The 17974-nt window shown below is 45.5% G+C and overlaps 1 protein-coding gene across 4 annotated transcripts in view; it reads right to left on the minus strand.

Annotated features, from left to right (window-relative positions):
* Positions 1-6435, minus strand: part of LOC311136001 (glycerophosphodiester phosphodiesterase domain-containing protein 5-like) — a 66219-nt gene extending 59784 nt beyond the window's left edge. Inside the window, exon 1 of one of the 4 annotated variants that reach the window (XM_084170055.1) lies at positions 6375-6435. The gene's annotated coding sequence lies outside the window, so the exon portion shown is untranslated. Of the gene's footprint in view, positions 1-6081 lie in introns of all 4 variants that reach the window. The other 3 variants (XM_084170054.1, XM_084170058.1, XM_084170059.1) reach the window with 3 other exon arrangements.
* Between the last annotated feature and the right edge of the window lie 11539 nt (positions 6436-17974).

Genomic DNA, 17974 nt, shown 5'->3' on the forward strand with positions numbered 1-17974 from the left:
AATTATGTCTGAGTGTTGGAGTGTGCCCCTGGCTATCCGTAAATAAAAAAACAAGAAAATGGCGCTGTCTGTTTTGCTTAATATAGAGAATTTGAAATTATTATACTTTTACTCAAGTATGACAATTGTCACTTTTTCCACCACTGATCTACACACAATACCCCATAATGACAAAGTGAAAACAGTTTTTTTTACATTTTTGCACATTCATTAAAAATAAAATACAGAAATACCTTATTTACATAAGTATTCATACCCTTTGCTATGAGACTCAAAATTGAGCTCAGGTGCATCCTGTTTCCATTGATCATCTTTGAGATGTTTCTACAACTTGATTGGAGTCCACCTGTGGTAAATTCAATTAATTTGACATTATTTGGAAAGGCACACACCTGTCTATATAAGGTCCCACAGCTAACAGTGCATGTCAGAGCAAAAACCAAGCCATGAGGTTGAAGGAATTGTCCGTAGAGCTCCGAGACAGGATGGTGTCGTAGCACAGATCTGGGGAAGGGTAACATGAAAATTCTGCAACATTGAATATCTCCAGGAACACAGTGGTCTCCATCATTCTTAAATTAAAGAAGTTTGGAACCAACAAGACTCTTCCTAGAGCTGGCCGCCTGGCCAATCTGAGCAATCGGGGGAGAAGGGCCTTGGTCAGAGAGGTGACCAAGAACCCGATGGTCACTCTGACAGAGCTCCAGAGTTCCTCTGTGGACATGGGAGAAGGACAACCATCTCTGCAGCACTCCACCAAATCAGGCCTTTATGGTAGAGTGGCCAGACGGAAGCCACTCCTCAGTAAAAGGCACGTGACAGCCAGCTTGAAGTTTGCCAAAAGGTACCTAAAGGACTCTCAGACCATGAGAAACAAGATTCTCTGGTCTGATGAAACCAAGATTGAACTCTTTGGCCTGAATGCCAAGCGTTACGTCTGGAGGAAACCTTGCACCATCTCTACGGTGAAGCATTGTAGTGGCAGCATCATGCTGTGGGATGTTTTTCAGCAGCAGGGACTGGAAGACTAGTCAGGATCGAGGGAAAGATTAATGGAGCAAAGTGCAGAGAGATCCTTGATGAAAACCTGCTCCAGAGCACTCAGGACCTCAGACTGGGGCGAAGGTTCACCTTCCAACAGGACAACGACCCTAAGCACACAGCCAAGACAATGCAGGAGTGGCTTCGGGACAAGTCTCTGAATGTCCTTGAGTGGCCCAGCCAGAACCCAGACTTGAACCCAATGGAATATCTCTGGAGAGACCTGAAAATAGCTGTGCAGCGACGCTCCCCATCCAACCTGACATAGCTTGAGAGGATCTGCAGAGAAGAATGGGAGGAACTCCCCAAATACAGGTGTGCGACGCTTGTAGCGTCATACCCAAGAAGCCTTGAGGCTGTAATCGCTGCCAAAGGTGCTTCAACAAAGTACTGATTAAAGGGTCTGAATACTTATGTAAATGTAATTTTTTTATTTTTTATTTTTAATACATTTGCAAACATTTCTAAAAACCAGTTTTTGCTTTGTCATTATGGGGTATTGTGTGTAACAATTTAATCAATTTTAGAATAACGCTGTAACGTAACAAAATGTGGAAAAAGTAATTTGTCCAATAGAAACTCTCGTTTGCAACCCTTTTTTTTTTTTTTTTTTTTTACCTTTATTTAACCAAGTAAGCCAGTTGAGAACAAGTTCTCATTTACAACTGCGACCTGGCCAAGATAAAGCAAAGCAGTGCGATAAAAACAACAACACAGAGTTACATATGGGGTAAAAAAACATAAAGTCTAAAAATACAACAGAAAATATATATACAGTGTGTGCAAATGTAGCAAGTTATGGAGGTAAGGCAATAAATAGGCTATAGTGCAAAATAATTACAATTAGTATTAACACTGGAATGCTAGATGTGCAAGAGATTATGTACAAATAGAGATACTGGGGTGCAAAAGAGCAAAATAAATAACAATATAGGGATGAGGTAGTTGGGTGGGCTAATTTCAGATGGGCTGTGTACAGGTGCAGTGATCGGTAAGGTGCTCTGACAACTGATGCTTAAAGTTAGTGAGGGAGATAAGAGTCTCCAGCTTCAGAGATTTTTGCAATTCGTTCCAGTCATTGGCAGCAGAGAACTGGAAGGAATGGCGGCCAAAGGAGGTGTTGGCTTTGGGGATGACCAGTGAGATATACCTGCTGGAGCGCAGACTACGGGTGGGTGCTGCTATGGTGGCCAATGAGCTAAGATAAGGCGGGGATTTGCCTAGCAGTGATTTATAGATGGCCTGGAGCCAGTGGGTTTGACGACGAACATGTAGTGAGGACCAGCCAACAAGAGCGTACAGGTCACAGTGGTGGGTAGTGTATGGGGCTTTGGAGACAAAACGGATGGCACTGTGATAGACTACATCCAATTTGCTGAGTAGAGTGTTGGAGGCTATTTTGTAAATGACATTGCCGAAGTCAAGGATCGGTAGGATAGTCAGTTTTACGAGGGCATGTTTGGCAGCATGAGTGAAGGAGGCTTTGTTGCGAAATAGGAAGCCAATTCTAGATTTAACTTTGGATTGGAGATTCTTAATGTGAGTCTGGAAGGAGAGTTTACAGTCTAACCAGACAGCTAGGTATTTGTAGTTGTCCACATACTCTAGGTCAGACCCGTCGAGAGTAGTGATTCTAGTCGCGTGGGCGGGTGCCAGCAGCGTTCGATTGAAGAGCATGCATTTAGTTTTACTAGTGTTTAACAGCAGTTGGAGGCTACTTAAGTAGTGTTGTATGGCATTGAAGCTCATTTGGAGGTTTGTTAACACAGTGTCCAATGAAGGGCCAGATGTATACAAAATGGTGTCGTCTGCGTAGAGGTGGATCTGAGAGTCACCAGCAGCAAGAGCGACATCATTGATATACACGGAGAAATGGCACCCCCATAGAGACTGCCATAGGTCCCTAGATCAGCTAGATGCAGGGAAGAGTGTGCAAGGCGGTATTGAATGTGTCACTGTCTGTCACCTTGATTACTCCAATTTTTCTCTCAACCTGTGCACCTACAGTACGTTGTAAACTTTCATTCATAGGCTAGGTTGTAGCAACCTCATGACGGGTAAATGGAAAATTTGAGTATCATGTAGTAGCCTAAACCTATCGATATACATTGAGCTGGGTGAATGGAATATGAATGACATTCATCCAATATGATGTAATAGAAATAAGGCCATGCTCATAATGTTTTTTTTATTTTTATTGTCCTCCCTCATCTTAAACGTCACCGACCTCCACTGATATAAACCTTTTCCTTTCCAAGGCAATTATACCAGCCTAAGGAGTAGCCAATCATATGAGGTGTAGCTAAATTACTTTCTTTGCTATGGTTCACCAGGAAGCAGTGATCCATGTGTCATTACAAGCACAGAAATGATACTATGCTCGATGTTGATGAGTACAAGCATCATGCATCCCCTATACTATCATGTCCTCTTTAGAAGTGCTATCTCTATCCCAGGCCATGTACCATATTCCACCTCTCTCGGGGGACTAATGGGGGACATATTGTTAGTAAATCACTGGTGACCTTAATCCATATAACAAGGTTAAGACAGAGAAAGTGTCACGGACTGCCCCTCCTCCTTGCTCGGGCAGGCTTCGGCGTTCGTCATCACCGGAGTACTAGCTGCTACCGATCCATGTATCTATGTTCGACTTGTTTTGTCTTAATTGGTCACACCTTTTTCCCATTATGTAGTTATGTCTTCCCTATTTAACCCTCTGTCTCACACTGTGTGTTGTGCGTGTTTGTTCATGTTTTGGTTGTCGTTAGTGTGCGGGTTTGTTCCCTCCCTGCGTGGAGGTTGTTGTTCATTCTTTTACCTACGAGTAAAGTACGCCTTTTGATTAGCTCTGTGTCCTGCGCCTGACTTCGCCTACCGCATTACACTGACGCCTTGACAGAAAGGAAATGCTTGATAATCAGACCATCCTCTCAGACGATAGCAGTGTTCTAGAATTGGCCTCTCAGATGACAGCACATGTCAAAGTTGCCTGTGTCATTAGAATCATCAGCCCATGGTTATTCATAGAATAATCCACTGAGTCTCTGCCATGGATATGTTTCAAATTAGCCCTTTATATCGCTCAGTGTCACTTATTTACAGGCTCCCTCATCATTAATTAATTCCCTCATTAAAAATATATTACATAAGTTATTCATTCCTGGATCTCTCATTCAGTGTATTCACCGCCCCACATTAGGGTTTTCATTAGAGCAATGTTCTCATTATAGCTACTCATCAAAGGGGTGGGAAGACATTGAACATTTACTAGCACTGTCCTCATCATTCAAACCATGGGTTCAGATATGACTCATACTACATGTGAAATCAATCATCGCTGAGGTGGCTGGTGCCAGAAATAGCCTTTGCTGACGCTGTGTTATGTACCTGACTTTATCAGGTAGTGGGAGGATGTTACTTATAGCATATTGAGATGTCCCTTAGTAGCAACGCTGTTTAACCTCTTGGCCTGCATTTGATCATCCACGCAGTCTGCCACGTAGAGGCCTAATCATTAATTCATTAATGATGATTCAGACCTGACAGATAATAACCTCATGATGACATAGGTTGGGAAAGGCAGGGTAAGATACAGACTGGAAAGTGTTGTTACAAAAGCAGTGTCTCTAAATTTTTTGAAAAAAAGGTGCTATCTAGAACCTAAAAGGGTACTTTGGCTGTCCCCATAGGAGAACCCTTTGAATAACTATTTTTGGTTCCAGGTAGAACCCTTTTGGTTCCAATTAGAACCTTTTGGAGTTCCATGTAGAACCTTTTCCCACAGAGGGTTTTACATGGAACCCAAAAGGTTTCAACCTGGAACCAAAAAGGGTTCTTCATGGAACCAAAAAGGGTTCTCCTATGGGGACAACCGAAGAACCCTGTTGGAACCCTTTTTTCTAAGAGTGTATAGTCTCTTGACCAGATTCTCAAAGGCAAAAAGACTGACAACTTAATTGACCCAATTAATTAAAATGGAGAACCTAAAGTTGCCCATTGCTGAGATGTTACAACTGCCCTGGTGCGTTTGGCTGCTGCGATTACTAGAGCGCATCACAACCTTCTCTCTAAACCTGAATAAAGTAGCCAACTGATGGATCTGCTACAGGACAAAGATAGGAAGAGATCCACATCACAACCTGGTTGGCCAACACCTGCTGAAAAGATTTCAGGTAGTCTATAACTTATTAGAATGTAAACATTTCAAAAAAGGACTCAATATGAATTGTATTAAAATAGATTGGTGGGTGCATTCATAAATGTTGATATTCTCTCAGAAATCATAATCTCCAGACAGGACCAAGCTAGACAGACAGATAATAGCAGCCCAGAGATGTTTCATGTCATGATGTCTTCGCTGGCACAATCCTATATGGCAGAGGACCCAAATGTAACTATGAGCCATTTCTTAATTTGGCATTGAATTTAACTCTGGTTATAGGAGATATGAGTTGGGAAACACTTTGCATAAAGTTGCCCTTCTGCAATCTGTAACTATATAGTAACCATTGTGTAATTACTCAGCTAGGCCTACACTGTAATTGCAGACACAGTGCATAAAACAACTAATTAAACTAGAATTGAAGCAACTGATCCAGTTATTTTTGCATTGGTTACTAGTACAGTTACTGTGTAGTTATTTGGTAATTATGCAAGTGAATTCAATTTCTATTTAACTAGGTATTAGTGCAAATTATTGTAAGGGTTGACCAAGAGTTTTAGGCTACAGTGAGAAATAATACAGTAAGGTATGATGATGGTGATGATGTGATAGAGAACAAAAATAATCTTTAAACTGTCCAGGTCTGGTCAGCCACTGTGGGCTACCTTACCTGTGCCAATTAACATGTTTTAAATAAACTATACAGATGTGGATTTTATCTACCCAGTTAGCCAACATAAATACACCTTTCTGGTCGTCATGGTCTTATTGATAGCAGGTAAACAAGGCAAGCCACACAGGTCAATAGACTATGCGATAGTGATCGGATTACATGAAACTTAATCCGTTAACCTGCGCACAATGTCAACACTCACCTTCCCTCCACGACGCCGTATCTTCTCCAAAGCAAAAGTTATAAAACAGGTCCCTATCTGTCACAGCTATATTCCTGTGATATTAGGCTACACCAATTATTGTCCCCTCTTTGAAGTTAATGCAGATTCGTCCGACTTCAAATAATTCGCCAGTTTCTGGTTTCTGGTTATATTGGCAAACCATCTAATGACACAACATCACATTAATTTAACTAAACTACAGTCGCAGCGCGACAATGTCAAGTGACAATGTCCGAAGTTATTTTTCCTTAAATTCCAAGAAAATTACTCACAGGACTGTGACTCACCGGCGCTTTACACACTTCGCAGAACAGAAGAGAACCTTAATCCGTTCGACACAGTATGGGTGGAGCTGCGGTGGAGCCGATGCACTGCACTGGTTCAGAGTAGAGGGCGTTAGAAACTAGTGACACAATGAGCATCGGGCGGTATGATCGGGCGGTATGATTAATTGAATCAGGCCCACACGTTGGATAGGTAAATAAAAGTGCACACTGTAAAAGACATCTTCCAATAATGACTCAATAACTCAATTGTCAAAGATTTTTTCCATAGGTTCCCTACAAGGATCATAGTCCTAATCAGGGCCAGATTAATGCAGGATTTTACCGAGGCTGAAGCCCATGATGGCCTAGGCCCGTTGCGGGCCCAAGAGGCAGCTAAAATCAAGAAAATAACACTGAGTGTACAAAACATTAGAAACATGCTCTTTCCTGACCAGGTGAATCCAGGAGAAAACTATGATCCCTTATTGATGTCACCTGTTAAATCCACTTCAATCAGCATAGATGAAGGGGAGGAGACAGGCTAAATAAGGATTTTTAAGTCTTGAGACAATTGAGACATGGATTGTGTATGTATGCCATTTCAGCAGGTGAATGGGCAAGACAAAATATTGAAGTGCCTTTGAACAGGGTCTGGTACTAGGTGCCAGGCGCACCGGTTTGAGTGTGAAAAGAACTGCAATGCTGCTGGGTTTTTCACAATCAACAGTTTCCCGTGTGTATCAAGAATGGTCCACTTGACACAACTGTGGGAAGAATTGGAGTCAACATGGGCCAGCATCCCTGTGAAACGCCTTCAACACCTTGTAGAGTCCATGCCCCGATGAATTGAGGCAGTTCTGAGGGCAAAGGAGGTGCAACTCAATATTAGGAAGGTGTTTTGTACACTCAGTGTATACAGTATATATTATATATACAGTATATATCAGGGTTCCCCAACTGGTGCCCGTGAGCCGAATTTGGCCCATGGGTGGTTTTATTTGCCCCCCAAGTTTTCTGAGCAAAACATATCATGGCAATTTGACCGTTAAACTCATGGTTACCCTAACAATGGCTGCCAGTCCTGACTTGAATGGGAACTGCCATCTATTAATTATATTTATATGGTTGGTCGCGGGAAAAACGCACAGTTTGGAAAGCAAATGCCTAAAGCTGAAAAGAGAAGACTAATCTGTCTGTAGAACCAATATAAATTTTTACAAATGTATTAACAATACAAAACTGAAATATCACATTTACACTACCGTTCAAAAGTTTGTGGTCACTTAGAAATGTCCTTGTTGTCACGCCCTGACATAGAGTTCGCAAGTTGGGTTGGACAGGGTGTGAATATCTATGTATGTGTATATCTATGTTGTGGATTTCTATGTTGGCCGGGTGTGGTTCCCAATCAGAGGCAGCTGTCGATCGTTGTCTCTGATTGGGGATCGGGATCATACTTAGGTAGCCATTTTGCCTACCTATGTTGTGGGATCTTGACTCTTGTTTGGCTTGTTTGTGTGTAGCCATTGTGAGCTTCACATTACATTACGTTGCGTTTGTTGTTTTGTCGTGTGTTAACTTCATAAATAAACATGTATGCATTCCATGCTGCACCTTGGTCCAATCCTGTACTCAACGAACGTGACAGAAGATCCCACCACCAATGGACCAAGCAGCGTGCCCAGGAAAAGCAAGAAACCTGGACATGGGAGGAGATACTGGAAGGAAAAGGATCATGGACGTGGGAGGAGATCCAGGATGGTATGGATCGCCATCCTTGGGAGCAAACAGAGGCAGCGAGAGAGAAAAGACGGCGACTCCAAAATGCGAAACGACGAAGGAGACCCCAGAGGCAACCCCAATAATTTTCTTTGGGGGGGGGCACACGGGGTGGTCGACGAAGCGGGAGCTAGCCTGCCGTGACACCATGTTGTCCTTCTCGCAACTGGTGGACATGGCCATTCGTTTGGACAACCTGCTGGCAACCAGAGGACGTCCTGGAGGAGGTCTGCCCGTTTCCATCCCGGCCGACTCGGATCCAGAACCGATGGAGATGGGTTGAACCGATAGCCGAGAGAGCGGAGGACGACAGCGCCAGTGCCATACTGGTGGCGCGAAGGGACATTTCACCACACGTTTTCGTCAACGCTCTTCTGGGTTTGGAGGCGGCAGGCAGGGCACTCTCGCATCACCCCAGGTATCGAACACCCACACTCGTTCAGAGCCCTCTGCTGCGCACTGTAAAATACACATATCCTTTCCTGAGCACATGGTAGTTCCCCAGTGTAAGGCGCTAGTCGATTCAGGCGCAGCTGGGAACTTTATGGACAGGGCCTTCGCACACCGTATTGCAGGGTTCTTCAATTCCGGTCCTGGAGGGCCGAAACACCTCAGTTTTTCATCCTCTCCTTCTAATCAGGGGCTAATTCAGACCTGGGACACCAGGTGAGTGCAATTAACTACCAGGTAGAAATAAAAAACAGAAGTGTTTCGGCCCTCCAGGACCGGAATTGAAGAACCCTGCCGTATAGGCATTCCATTGATTCCCCTATCCATTCCACGCCCCATCAGAGCACTTGATAGTCGACCATTAGGGTCCGGGTTGGTTAAGGAAGTTACTGCACCAGTCACCATGATTACCCAGGAGTCTCATTGTGAGCAGGTTACTTTTTCCATTATTGAGTCTCCTGCTTTCCCTGTGGTATTAGGTATCCCTTGGTTAGCACTCCACAATCCCACCTTCTCATGGCCGCAGAGGATTCTCACGGGGTGGTCGCGAGAGTGTCAGGGTAGGTGTCTAGGTGTTTCCGTTGGTGCAACCACGGTGGAAAGTCCAGACAGTACCTCCACCGTGTGCATTCCCCCTGAATACCTCCATCTGGCGCAAGCGTTCTCTAAAACACAGGCGACTAAGTTACCACCTCATCGGGCAGGGGATTGCGCGATAAACCTCCGGGTAGACGCTGTACCTCCCAGGAGTCATATATACCCCCTGTCACAGGCTGAAACGGTGGCTATGGAGACATACGTCACGAGTCCCTACGCCAGGGGTATATACGTCCCTCCACTTCACCCGCCTCCTCGAGTTTCTTCTTTGTGAAAAAGAAGGACGGAGGTATGCGCCCGTGCATTGATTATCGAACACTGAACAGGGAGACAATAAGATTTAGTTATCCTCTCCCCCTCATTCCTTCAGTGATTGAATCAATGCATGGGGCGAGCTTCTTCACCAAATTAGATCTCAGGAGTGCGTACAACCTGGTACGTATCCGAGAAGGAGATGAGTGGAAGATAGCATTCAGCACAACCACGGGGCATTATGAATACCTGGTGATGCCCTATGGTTTGATGAATGCTCCCTCAGTTTTCCAGTCCTTTGTGAACGAGGTGTTTCAGTCGCGGTGTAGTGGTCTACATCGATGACATCCTGGTGTATTCCGCTACACATGCCGAGCATGTGTCCCTGGTTTGCAAGGTGCTGGCCCGACTGTTGGAAAATGACCTTTATGCTAAGGCAGAGAAGTGTATGTTTTTCCAGCAGTCCGTCTCCTTCCTTGGATACCATATTTCCACTTCAGGTGTGGAGATGGAGGGAGATCGCATTTCAGCCGTGCGTAATTGGCCGACTCCAACCACGGTTAAGGAGGTGCAGCGCTTCCTTGGCTTTGCCAACTACTATCCGGGTTTTATCCGGGGTTTTGGCAAGGTCGCAGCTCCCATTACCTCCCTGTTGAAGGGTGGGCCGTCCCGGCTCCGCTGGTCTGCTGAGGCTGACCTGGCCTTCAGCAAACTGCGGGGTCTGTTCACCTCAGCCCCAGTACTGGCCCACCCCGATTCATCACTACCGTTCGTAGTGGAGGTGGATGCTTCCGAGGTTGGGATAGGAGCTGTCCTGTCTCAACGCTTCGGTACGCCACCCAAGCTCCGCCCCTGTACGTTCTTCTCGAAGAAGCTCAGCCCGGCGGAGCAGAACTACGGCGTTGGTGAATGGGAGCTGTTGGCTGTTGTCCGAGATTTGACCGTGTGGAGGCATTGGCTCGAGGGGGCGAAACACCCTTTCCTCGTCTGGATGGACCACCGTAACCTGGAGTACATCCGGGCAGCGAGGAGGCTGAATCCTCGCCAGGCCAGGTGGGCCCTGTTCTTCACCCGGTTTGATTTCACTCTATCATACATCCCGGGTATGAAGAACGTAAAGGCAGATGCACTGTCCCGGCTGTATGACACAGAGGAGAGGCCCAGCAACAACATCCCCATACTGCCGGCCTCCTGCATTGTGGCGCCGGTAGTATGGGCGATGGACGCGGATATAGAGCAGGCATTACACACGGATCCCTCTCCACCTCAGTGTCCAGATGGGCTACAGTACGTGCCTGCTCTTATCCGTGATCGTCTGATCTACTGGGCACACACGTCACCCTCCTCTGGTCACCCAGGTATCGGCCGTACAGTGCGCTGCCTGACCGGAAAATACTGGTGGCCTACCTTGGCTAAGGACGTGAGGGTGTATGTCTCCTCCTGCTCACTGTGCGCCCAGAGTAAGGCACCTAGGCACCTCCCAGCTGGTAAGTTACAACCTTTACCAGTTCCACAACGACCATGGTCTCACCGAAGTGTTAATTTCCTAACTGATCTTCCCCTCTCCCAAGGTAACACCACCATCCTGGTTGTTGTGGACCGCTTTTCTAAAGCCTGCAGCCTCCTTCCTCTGCCCGGTCTCCCCACGGCTCTGCAAACTGCGGAGACCCTGTTTACACACGTCTTCCGGCACTACGGGGTACCAGAGGATATAGTGTCTGACCGAGGTCCCCAGTTCACGTCCAAGGTCTGGAAGGTGTTCATGGAACGTCTGGGGGTCTCGGTCAGCCTGACCTCTGGGTTCCCCCCCGAGAGTAATGGGCAGGTGGAACGGGTAAATCAGGACGTGGGTAGGTTCCTGCGATCCTACTGCCAGGACTGGCCGGGGGAGTGGTCGATGTTCTTGCCATGGGCAGAATATGCCCAGAACTCTCTCCGCCACTCCTCCAATAACCTAACGCCTTTCCAGTGTGTTCTAGGTTACCAACCGGTTCTGGCACCGTGGCACCAGAGCCAGACCGAGGCTCCTGCGGTGGATGACTGGTTTCGGCGCGCGGAGGAGACATGGGATGCTGCCCACGTTCACCTCCAATGCGCCGTGCGTCGTCAGAAGGCCAACGCTGACAGCCACCGCAGTGAGGCCCCCGTCTTTGTACCGGGGGATCGGGTCTGGCTCTCGACCCGAAATCTGCCCCTCCGCCTGCCGTGCCAGAAGTTGAGCCCGTGGTTTGTGGGGTCGTTCAAAGTCCTGAGGAGAGTCAACGAGGTCACTTATAGGTTATTACTTCCCCCTGATTACCGTATTAACCCCTCGTTTCATGTGTCTCTCCTCAGGCCGGTGGTAGCTGGTCCGCTCCAGGAGTCTGAGGTGCGGGAGGTCCCTCCACCTCCTCTGGACATCGAGGGGGCCCCGGCATACTCTGTCCGTTCCATCCTGGATTCGAGGCGTCGGGTGGTGGGCCTTCAGTCCCTCGTGGAGTGGGAGGGGTACGGTCCAGAGGAATGGTGCTGGGTCCCGGTGAGGGATATCCTCGATCCCTCCATGTTACGGGATTTCCACCATCGCCATTCGGCTCGTCCTGCTCCGCGTCCTCATGGCCGTCCCTGAGGCCGGGGTCGGCGCGCTGCTGGAGCCGGGCGTCAAGGGGGGGGTACTGTCACGACTTCCGCCGAGGCTGCCTCCCCTCCTTGTTCGGGCAGGTTTCAGCTTTCGGCGTCACCGGCTTACTAGCTACTGCCGATCCATTTATCATCACTCCATTTGTCTTGTCTTCAATCACACACACCTGGTCCTTATTCCCTCATTAGTCATTGTATAAGTGTTCCCTCTGCTTCCTTGTCTGTGTGGGTGATTGTTTATTGTGGAGGTTAGTGAAGCTCGGTCGAGCTCAAGTATTTAGTATCGACGGGAGTATTTTCCCGTGTGCCTTGTATTTTCCAGTTCACCTGTTTTGTGCCCTGGAGTGTGTTTGACGCATTTCTGCGTAAACCTGTATTTTGCGGATTAAAGCCTGTTATTCTGTGATTTACCCTCCTGCGGCTGACTCCTTCAACACCACCTCATCACAAGTCCTGTGTTCCAATGGCACGTTGTGTTTGCTAATCCAAGTTTATCATTTTAAAAGGCTAATTGATCATTAGAAAACCCTTTTGCAATTATGTTAGCACAGCTGAAAACTGTTGTGCTGATTAAAGAAGCAATAAAACTGGCCTTCTTGAAACTAGTGGAGAATCAGCAATTGTGGGTTCGATTACAGGCTCAAAATGGCCAGAAACTTTCTTCTGAGAAATGAAGGCTATTCCATGCGAGACATTGCCAAGAAACTGAAGATCTCGTACAACGCTGTGTACTACTCCCATCACAGAACAGCGCAAACTGTCTCTAACCAGAATAGAAAGTGGGAGGCCCCGGTGCACAACTGATTAAGCGGTCAAATACATTAGAGTGTCTAGTTTGAGAAACAGGCGCCTCACAGGTCCTCAACTGGCAGCTTCATTAAATAGTACCCGCAAAACACCAGTCTCAACGTCAACAGTGAAGAGGCGACTCCGGGATGCAGACCTTCTAGGCAGAGTTGCAAAGAAAAAGCCATATCTCAGACTGGCCAATAAAAAGAAAAGATTAAGATGGGCAAAAGAACACAGACACTGGACAGAGGAAGATTGGAAAAAAGTGTTGTGGACAGACAAATCGAAGTTTGAGGTGTTCGGATCACAAAGAAGAACATTTGTGAGACTCAGACCAAATTAAAAGATGCTGGATTAGTGCTTGATGCAATCTGTCAAGCATGGTGGAGGCAATGTGATGGTCTGGGGGTGCTTTGGTGGTGGTAAAGTGGGAAATTTGTACAGGGTAAAATGGATCTTTTAGAAGGCAGGCTATCACTCCATTTTGCAACGCCATGCTATACCCTCTGGACGGCACTTGATTGGAGCCAATTTCCTCCTACAACAGGACAATGACCCAAAGCACAGCTCCAAACTATGCAATAACTATTTAGGGAATAAGCAGTCAGCTGGTATTCTGTCTATAATGGAGTGGCTAGCACAGTCACTGGATCTCAACCCTATTGAGCTGTTGTGGGAGCAGCTTGACTGTATGGTACGTAAGAAGTGCCCATCAAGCCAATCCAACTTGTGGGAGGTGCTTCAGGAAGCATGGGATGAAATCTCTTCAGATTACCTCAACAAATTGATAACTAGAATGCCAAAGGTCTGCAAGGCTGTAATTGCTGAAAATGGGGGATTATTTGACGAAAGCAAAGTACAAAGGACACAATTATTATTTCTATTAAAAATCATTATTTCTAACCTACATTTCCTATGCATTTTGCTATATTTCCTATTCAAACTCATTTCATGGATGTTTTCATAGAAAACAAAGACATTTCTAAGTGACCCCAAACTTTTGAACGGTAGTGTAGGTGTTCCTTTTGTCCAGGTGGGAAAGGCCATATTGAGTGCAATAGAGATTGCGTCATCTGTGGATCTGTTGTGGCGGTATGCAAATTGGAGTGGGTCTAGGGTTTCTGGGATAATGGTGTTGATGTGAGCCATGATCAGCCTTTCAAAGCACTTCATGGCTACAGACGTGAGTGCTACGGGTCGGTAGTCATTTAGGCAGGTTACCTTGGTGTTCTTGGGCACAGGGACTATGGTGGTCTGCTTGAAACATGTAGGTATTACAGACTCGGCCAGGGACAGGTTGAAAATGTCAGTGAAGACGCTTGCCAGTTGGTCAGCGCATGCTCAGAGTACATGTCCTGGTAATCCGTCTGGCCCTGCGGCCTTGTGAATGTTGACCTGTTTAAAGGTCTTACTCACATCGGCTACAGCGAGCGTGATCACACAGTTGTCCAGAACAGCTGGTTCTCTCATGTATGCTTCAGTGTTGCTTGCCTTGAGGCGCCCATAGAAGTCATTCAGCTCATCTGGTAGGCTTGTGTCACTGGGCAGCTCCCGGCTGGGCTTCCCTTTGTAGTCCATAATCATTTGCAAGCCCTAACACATCCGACGAGCGTCGGAGCCGGTGTAGTAGGATTCAATCTTAGTCCTGTATTTACACTTTGCCTATTTGATGGTTCATCTGAGGGCATAGCGGGATTTCTTATAACATTTACATTACATTTTAGTCATTTAGCAGACGCTCTTATCCAGAATTGACATGAAATGTGTTTGTTTCCGGACCCTACAACAACAAAAAATGGAAATCCTAAAATTTGAAAGGGTCTGCCATGATTTCTTAGTCCGGCCCTGGTCCTAATTATGGTAAATGGTGATTTTCACTGGTGAATTTGGTGTCCATGCCTTAATCGACTGTAGTATTTGATTATTTCCATCACTTGGCATTTCAACTGGTGTTCTTCATGATGTCTATGGTACCTCCAGGAATCAGGATGGCTGGCCTACTACAGGTGCCATCTAGCACCAACCCCTGCTACAGCTCTGAGGCATTGAGCCAACACCAGGCACAGGGAGTGACATCCAACAGGATATCTATTCCAGGCCTAACAGCCACAGATTAACCCCTGGCTTGGAAGATGATTGCGTCAATTCCCTCTAATCTTGTGCAGCTGACAAGTAGAGTTAATTTAGTTCAGCATACTGTACAGTAGGTGACCAGAGACTCTGTGTGTCTGTGTCTGTCTCAGAGCACTCTGCTGAAGATGAACTGCAAGGATTTATAAGGTGGTTTATAAGGAGTTTATAAACTGTTACTGTTAATTGCTGTTACTTTTAAATGTATAGATAGTTTCTAAGTCTATAATAAACACTTACATTTATAAAACAATGGTTGAAATTGTGTGACTGTCATTGGAGAAGAAAAAAAAAGATATCTAAATGCTATAATCAAGTGGAGATTAAAAAATAAAATAATTGTGCAACAGAGCTCATGGCTGAATATTCCCTAGCACTTCGTAGTCCCTGGTGGTGAATCATCCTCATCTCCTCTCTCTATTACAGTCCCTGATCCCTGCTCTAATCCACCAGATGATGCTATTGCCTTCTGTAGCTCACTTTGCTCACTTGAGGGCCTCCACAGTGTGTGCAGGATTTTGCTCTAGCCCAGCAGTAACACACCTGATATCAACGTACCCCTTGATTAATTGAATCAGATTCTTTAGTATGGGGCTGAAACAAAAGCCTGCTTACCCGGCAGTGGGTCTTCAGGGACAAAATTTAAGAACACTGCATAAATGGGATCAGAATAAACTGCATCAGTATATCTCTGCACACTTCCAGTCCTTCCAGACAGGCACTAAACTACTGTACCAGAGTTTATACAGTAAATCACATCTTTGAGTGGGTTTGGCCATAGTCGAGTTAAACAGCTGAAGGTTGCATCAGCATGCAGGGCAACATTACTGAGGTCTTACATCATGAGAATATCAGGCAAAATTCAATATCTAATGGAAGAAACCCTATGTGACACTGCTTCCTCTTACAGAGAGCTCGGGTTTGAGAGAAAAGTCAAGGTTTGCTGCCATTGTTGCTATTGTTATTGTTGTCATCTTGACATGCAGTATTGTGCAGGCAGTAACCAAAGTGAGCTATTAAGTCCTCAGTGAAGGTATTAAATACAATACAGCACAAGAGGTTGGTGGCACCTTAATTGGGGAGAACAGGCTTGTGGTAATGGCTGGAGCAGAATAAGTGGAATGGTGTCAAATACATAAAACACATGGTTTCCGTGTGTTTGCCCTTCCATTTGCTTCGTTCTGGCCATTATTATGAGCCGTTCTACCCTCAGCAGCCTGCTCTGCAATACAGTAATCTAGTAATGACAGAGAACATTGTGTTTCGCATTGCCTATAAGATCTTAGTTGGAGACTGCACTATACAGCCCTTTATATACTGTGCACAGCCTTACCACAATTAAACCATAAATTGATTGGTCTGTAAACATTTGTAGAAATATGCAGAAAAGGCACAATATGTTAAAAACCATTAAAGTATCTAAAGAGGGTCTGTTCCATCAGTTTTACCATTATGTCTCTCCTACAGATGTAGGATGGATCAATTTCTCACAGCAGGAAAATAAGCCTGCAGCAACAAGAAATTATAATTATTGTGTGGATTATAATTAATGGGCATTTATATAGGGGTTGATAAATGTTTAGTTAGGGCAACACTTTAGAAGCCTTGAATACACTACAAATGTGCATTTCCGGCTGTGCAGGACATTTCCTGCAACAACAGGGTGATCAAATAATCTGTATCTGCCGTTAATCAGTGACAGTGAGTTTGAGTTTAATATAAATATATCTGAACTGTACAGATGTTCAAAGGCCCATCTTTTGGCTAGCTGAGCTGCAAGCCTTAGCAGCAGAGTTAATTGAAGTTGCCTAGCCTTATATGCATGCAAAACCAAACCAATGCTGCCCTCAGGCAGTATATCAGGCCAACCCATTATCCTGAGACAAAGAGCCAGTTGAGGAATTTTTGCTATGTAATCCAAGTGCTATGCTTTTTCATGTTGAGGTTGGAGATGTGGTGTGGGTGTGTGGGGTTACTTCTTTCATACTCAGACCAATGTTGGTTTTATGTAAATTGTTCATTAATCTAAGCATCAACAGAACATGCTTCTTATGCATAGCCTTTTCACTCTAGCAGTGCTGAGGCATAGCCAATGTAATGTGACCTAATTTTTAACATGATGTCACAAATTCCTTGGCACCAAACACTGGGCTACTGTGGCATGTTGAGTGATTTCCTAAACTTTATTGCTGTTCAGTAGAAACACTCCATGTTTTAGAGTGCCTAAATTGATTTTTAGACAGGGAATAATCAGATATACTGCATGCATGTCCACAATGAAACATTTTTTTGTTCATTTTGGGGAAAAGTGAGTCAGTTAGACACCAGGGGATAATTTAACAATTTGGCATGGCTAGGCAGGCCAGGCAGGGGGGCTTGAATGGACACACCCCCCATCCTGCATCCCACACTATTAGTCTCTCAAATCAGACAGACACAGCCACAGACGTGGCACTAGGAAGGGGGAGGAGGAGGAAGAAGCGGGCAGTAAAACCTTCACAACTAGCAAGCAAACTTTACGAATCATAACAATTATAACACCAAAGTACTTTCTACCCCCTAACAATTATTATTATTCTTAGGCCTCATGGAATTTGAGATTTTCAATGACCTACTTAGAAAACTTCCCTGCAACTCTGTTTGCAGTAGGTAACCCAACCATCCGCCAGATGGCACTATTATTAATTTTATGTTGTTTGCCATCTGTGTCCGACTTTAATGTACCCAGCCGGCTATACACTTGTGTCCCCCAGCGATACACCTGCTATACACTCGATCTGTAATACACACAGTATATTACAGTAGCATCATTTGAGAATACAGAACTATGAACCTTATAGAAACTCTGCCAGAGGTCTGTCTGCAGTGTGAATGAGCATTCAGTGTGTCTCAGGCTTTAGGACCTGGAGGGGGAAAGTCCCGCTCACATAGCTGCTCCACAGATACTGTGGGAGGGCCCAGTGCAGCTCATAGTGCATTGGAAACCACTG

The sequence above is a fragment of the Coregonus lavaretus genome (genome assembly GCF_964263955.1).
Source record: "Coregonus lavaretus genome assembly, chromosome: 10".
Classification (NCBI taxonomy): domain Eukaryota; kingdom Metazoa; phylum Chordata; class Actinopteri; order Salmoniformes; family Salmonidae; genus Coregonus; species Coregonus lavaretus.